General features: G+C 52.5%; 1 pseudogene; it reads right to left on the reverse strand.

Annotated features, from left to right (window-relative positions):
• On the reverse strand, positions 1 to 6,007 carry LOC114828140 (uncharacterized protein K02A2.6-like; annotated as a pseudogene).
• Between the last annotated feature and the right edge of the window lie 180 nt (positions 6,008 to 6,187).

The raw sequence follows: 6,187 nt of genomic DNA on the forward strand, positions 1-6,187 counted from the left end.
TTATTTTCGGTATTCGTGGACCACAGACGCCGGCACCAACCATTGAGAAGTTGAATCTTCTCCGTAAATCGCTATCGGGGAAAGCGTTGGCTGCGATTGCCCACCTCCAATGGGAGGAAAGTCATTACTTGCTCGCGAAATCCATAATCGAGGAGTCATCCGGCGACAAAAAAGTCCCATCGGCCATTTTTTTTCTCAGAGTCAGAGATGGGCTGAATATTATTCGTGATTATGACTCATAGTTCATAACCATGCGTAAATACATTAATGATACCGGCATGGAAGCATACTCACCGTCTGTGGTCAGGGCAGTTATATCGCTCAGACTGAGCCCCGCAGTCGCGATCGCTGTCTCCTTAGCCTTGAGAAGTCCTTTCGCTGTACCGTCGTCAACTCTGACAATAATTTCAACACTCTTCCTCTGCAAAGCCGGAATCTCTCGCGAGCAACCCACGATAACTCCGAGGAATACCTTCCCCTTGTGAGTCCATTCGTCCGCGGCGACGGAGAAGACTGCCGTGTCCTCGAGTTGCAGTATGTTCTCCTTCAAAACTTCTCGGACGCGGAGATACTCGGATTTCACGCAGCTCGTTGCGATGTTCCTTTTAAAAAAACTGTAGTATCGGCCGATACCTGTCTAAAGTTCCACTTTAAAGGAGGGGACCGGTGTTCCTTTGGGCCTAGCCCAACAACAAGTCTCTCTGTTTATTCTAGCGGTCTCCAACATACATGTACCTACGTGCACGTTTATCAGTCGACTCCGCTATCTAATCGCTAGATACCACATTCTCCCTCCCTTGCTTTTTATCGCCCATTCCCCGAGTCATTCCGATGGATCATCATCTAGCATATCCGTGAGGTTTGACAAGTCCATGAGATACCCTTCCGTCCACGATGGCGGTCGTCTGGTCCGTACGGGTCCTTCGTCTGATGAGTCATCTTCCGCTGTTCTGTGTCGACGGGCGCCGGGTGTTAGCAATTGAGTTGTATCAGCCTGCGCTCTACTTCGCTTCCGGTCCTCCGCCGGCCAGGCGGATGTTTCCATCGCGCTGTCCTCTGAGTTTCGTTGTTCCGCCATACTCTCCTCGATGTCTCGTAGTGACTCTTGCATCGCCCTCATAGACATGTTTGGACTAACTGATTCTGCCTCGCTCTTCACCCGTTGTCCCTCACCTCCCACAAGAAATTGCCGCTCATCTTCCTTTGGCCCCACACCTGCCGTCTCTTCCTCCGCCTTAATGTCCAGTTTTCCGTTCTCTGGCGCCTTCGATATCTGGCCTTCCATATGCGGCGACGCGACTTCGGGTCCCCCGGCTCCGACTAACCGGTTGGCATGCCATACCTTTCCGTCTTCCAAGACACACGTATCTCGTCCAACCTTCTCCATTATCTCCATTGGTGGACTATACTTATTCTCTCCCTTAGCCGTTTTCGGTTGTCGCACGCGCACCTGGCTTCCCTTACTGAAGTCGCTATCTTTGGACGCTCTCCGCCTGTCAGCGTAGTCCTTCTGGTAGGCCTGTTTCTTCATCACTCGATTACGAAGTTCTTCCCCGTCGACATGAGGCTTGACATCGGCGTCATCCGGAACTTCCACCGACAACTTCGTATACATACGACGACCATGCAGCAACTCATGGGGCGATCGACCTGTCGTTGCATGAGGAGACGCGTTGTAAGCTCCCAGCATTTCGACCAGCCTGTTTCTGAGATCTCCCCCTTGTGCTTTCGCGGCCGCCAACATCGTCCCCAGCGTTCTGTTGAACCGTTCAACCAATCCATTTGCGATGGGGTGATAATTCGGCGTTCTCACATGTGCTATGCCATGTTGCTTCAAAAATCTCGAGAATTCATGACTTGTAAACTGAACACCATTATCACTCACCACGGTCTTTGGCAATCCTTCTCGGTGGAACAGTTCTGTAACATCCAACAGAGAAGCACACTGGGCTCGGTTCGACCAACCCGCAACTGGGGCTTGCCTGCATGTCAGGCTTACTTTATTGTTTTGGTGTATCCTCTCCTTCGTCTTCCGTACGTGCATGTGAGCTGCGCTATCTTAACTATCGATGCTACATACTTCCCTTCCCCGAAAGCTTTCAACTCCGACGCTTCAGCACAGATCTACCGAAAAACTCCGGTGCTTTGCGCACTCGGTTCGGATACCTAGGGTTCCCGGTTGCCGCATCACTCTTTGGGACCGCCGCCAGGGATCTCGCGTTCCATGTCCTTCCGTCTGACATTCGGAATGTGGACTGCCCCACCTGACGGTCCACTCTGACGGGTGCTGAGAATCGCCACGCACCCTTCGTTACAATTCCTGGTTTCTTTATCCGCACTTTGTCACCCTCTCGCACCCGTGTACCTGACCGATGACCGACTTCGTTTTCCTTTTCGAGTCTTCTCCTTTGGTTTTCTTCGATGCGTGATTTGATCTCTCCTGACGGCTTAATTCTGCGTAGTTCATGGAAGTCTGTGATTTGAACTCCGGATCTCATTGCCCGGCTGTGCAGCAGTACCGACGGTGACTCGCCGGTAGTGGGATGAGGTGTATTCCTGTAGTCGGCCAACATTTCTTGTATCACAATATCTAAATTATTCTTATTCATTGACATGAGTTCCGCTGTTTTTAACATGTCGCCTAGGACTCGATTAAATCTCTCGACGAGTCCGTTGGCCTGAGGGTTATATACCGCTGTTCTACAGTGTACAATATTATGCTGCTTCATGAACAAGTCAAACGTTCGGCTCACAAATTGAGGTCCGTTGTCCGACACTATCTCTTTCGGGGTTCCTTCGCGCGTGAAGACATTCCTCAAGAACAGAACAATTTTTTTCTGAGGTCGCCTCTGACATGAATCGGACAACTGGCCATTTCGAGAAGTAATCTACTACTACCACTGCATAGCGAAACGGGGGTGGTAACCTATAATGAGGGCCTCGAACATCGATACCGATCTTCTCCCACGGACCTGTGGGCGGCGGCACAACCTGTGCCAACGGTCTCTCTGTTCTAGCCGACTTGTCATGCGAGCCACAAATCTCGCATAACTGTACAAGGTGTTCCACCCCCGCGTCCATTCGTGGCCACCAATACCAGTCTCGAACCGCCTTTTTGTTCGAGCCATTCCCTGATGACTCGTCCCGTGAGCCGCTTGTATTATTCTCTCTCTCAAGCCTGTCGGCAGCACAACTTTCTCTCCTCTCATGAGAATTCCATCAACGACACTCAATTGTTCATGGATAGACTGGAAAGAGCGCAGGTCTCCGGTTAGTTTCTCAATTCCGAATTTCGTTGCGATTATCCGGACAACCTCTGCCAACGTCTCGTCCCGCGACGTTTCTAGACGAACTTCGTCCAGCGTCAATGGAGCCAGAACGCCCGCCATCTGTGCTACGATTACCTCGCCGTCGTCATCTACCTCCACCGCCCCCTCCCTCGTGCCTCTGGTAGTCTCGACAATGCGTCCGCAATCACGTTCTCGGCTCCCGGCTTGTACTCAACGTCGAAAGCGTACGCTCCCAGCCTCTCCGCCCACCGCGCCAACCGTATCGACCTACGGTCTGCTCCCTTCGTTCCGAAGAGCGAAACCAGCGCCCTGTGGTCTGTCTTTAGCGTAAAACGTCTCCCCCAGAGGTATACATGCCATTTCTCTATCGCCCATACGCACGCCAAGGCCTCTTTGTCACTAGTGGAGTACCTGCGTTGAGTTTCTGACAGCGAGCAGGATGCGTACGCCAGTGGTTCTAGCTTGCCGTTGACCCGCTGCTGCAACACCGCCCCCAAGCCATAATCCGAGGCGTCGGTGGTCAGCACCAGTGGTAACGCTGGGTCGAACACGCGCAGCGGCGCTGCCTCCGCTATTGCTCCCTTGACGGCACGGAACGCTAATCGTTGTTTCTCCCGCCAGTCGAATTTCACTTCTTTCCGAAGCAATTCTCTGAGCGGTTCCACCAATTCTGCGTAGCGGGGGACACATTTGAGATAGAACCCCGCCATGCCCAGGAAGGAGCGCAATTGAGAGACATTCTTTGGCTCCGGCACATTCTCTATTGCTTTAACGTTGTCCGGCAATGGTTTCACCCCCTTAGAACTCACAACATGGCCCAGGAACTCCGTCTCCTCCACTCCAAACACACACTTGTTGTTCACCTTCAAACCCCTTTCGCTAAGGGTCCTGAGGAGCCCTCGTACCCTTTCATCGTGAACCTGCCTCGTTTCGCCAACGACCAAAACATCGTCCAAGTAGCAGATAACTCCCTCCAAGTCTTTCAAGGTTTCTTCCATGAATGCCTGGAACGCTGCCGGGGCCGAAGCCAACCCGAAACAGACGCGCGTGTATCTGAATAGCCCCCACGGTGATACAAACGCCGTGAGATCTCTCGATGATTCATGCAATGGGATCTGATGATATGCCGACCTCAAATCGATTTTCGAAAAAACTCGGCCTTTTGCCAGTCGCTGCATGAGATCCTCAATATGTGGCAAGGGAAACGCGTCCTGGACCACCGCTTTATTTACCTCCCTAAGGTCCACGCACAACCGAACATCGCCGTTTTTCTTCTCGGCAACCACGATCGGGGAAACCCACTCTGACGCCTGAATACGTTCAATTACCCCCTCTTGTTCTAGTCGATCGATGACCGCTCTCACTCTTTCTCGTATCGCGAACGGCAGCCGGCGGCATCTCTGTTGCTTTGGCGTTACCTCTGGCCGAACCCTAACTTTATGGCAGAAATGTCTGACGTTGCTCGGTCCGTCATCAAAGACCTCCGGAAATTCTGACTCAAAATCTAGTTCCCTCAACGATGCGACGTGGCAGGTCCCCTCTCGCACGTTGATCGTCATTCCCGATTTCCGCATTATATCAACTCCGAGGACGTTAGCCCCGCTCCGTGCTACGAAGAATAGTCCTCTCACGCTACGTCCCTCATAATCGACCGAAGCCTCTGTCACTCCCACCGTTTCAATGATTTTTCTATTGTACGCCCATATCTTTCGATTCGTTTGTTTCAGAGGTGTTTCCCTGAGGTAGGTTTTGTACGTGAATTCATTCAAAACCGAGACCTGAGCTCCCGAGTCAATCATGAAATCTATGTGTGACCCATCCACTCGAATTCTACACATTATAGGCTGATGGTCTCCTCCTACAGAATACACTGATGCTGATATACCTGTCTGTTGAATCTCCGACTCCTCGCATCCGGCTTCTGTATCTTCTTCGATCGCACGTATTCCACGACGCCGACATTCCTTCGCGAAGTGACCCTCGACGCCGCAGTTCCAACATTTAGGCCTCGCGGGTGGCGCCCGGCTTTGGCTCCGTTTGCGCTGTGATGACATGCGGGACTCTTGACGCGTATTTGGGGTCCTTCCTATCGCGTTGATAGCATTAGGGTCTCGCAAGGCCGTGGCCACCTGTGCGCTTATCTGAACGGTCGCCGCCAAGCGCCGCGCCTCCACATCAGCCGCCTCGAGCCGGACGGCCATTTGCACGGCGTCCTCCAATCCGAGATTGTCACCTTCCAGCAGCAACCGCTCTCTGATTTCGCTGTTTGATGTTCGTGCTATGAGCTGGTCCAGCACCGCCTGATTTTCGGTATAATGCCGGAAGTCGGCCCTAGCAGCCAGCCTTCTGAGATTTGTCACGAACGTTGCCACCGATTCGCCCTCGTGCTGTATTCTCGAGAAAAACTCGCACCGACAGACGACTTTCGATTTCCTCTTGCAGAATCGGTCTCTTAACCGCTGCACTGTGTCGTCGTATTCGGGCTGCTGACTCTCCGCGCTCACGGGATGGCTCAACGGGGCGTTTTTCGATGCGTGAAACTGTCGTTGGCCCTCCAATCCGAGAGCGTTGAGCAAGGTGGCCTTCTTCCTCAGATCGGAGAAGTTCTCTCCGTCCTTCGCCAGCAGATACGCCAAAAACACTTGATACCACTCGTCGAAAGGAATCTGTGGCTCTCCTGGTTCCGCCAGAAACGGAGGTGGGGGTACTGCATCCATGACGACTGCGCCAATTTGTAACATCCAACAGAGAAGCACACTGGGCTCGGTTCGACCAACCCGCAACTGGGGCTTGCCTGCATGTCAGGCTTACTTTATTGTTTTGGTGTATCCTCTCCTTCGTCTTCCGTACGTGCATGTGAGCTGCGCTATCTTAACTATCGATGCTACAAATACGTA

The sequence above is a fragment of the Galendromus occidentalis genome, unplaced genomic scaffold (genome assembly GCF_000255335.2).
Source record: "Galendromus occidentalis unplaced genomic scaffold, Mocc_1.1 scf7180000077217, whole genome shotgun sequence".
NCBI classification, from domain to species: domain Eukaryota; kingdom Metazoa; phylum Arthropoda; class Arachnida; order Mesostigmata; family Phytoseiidae; genus Galendromus; species Galendromus occidentalis.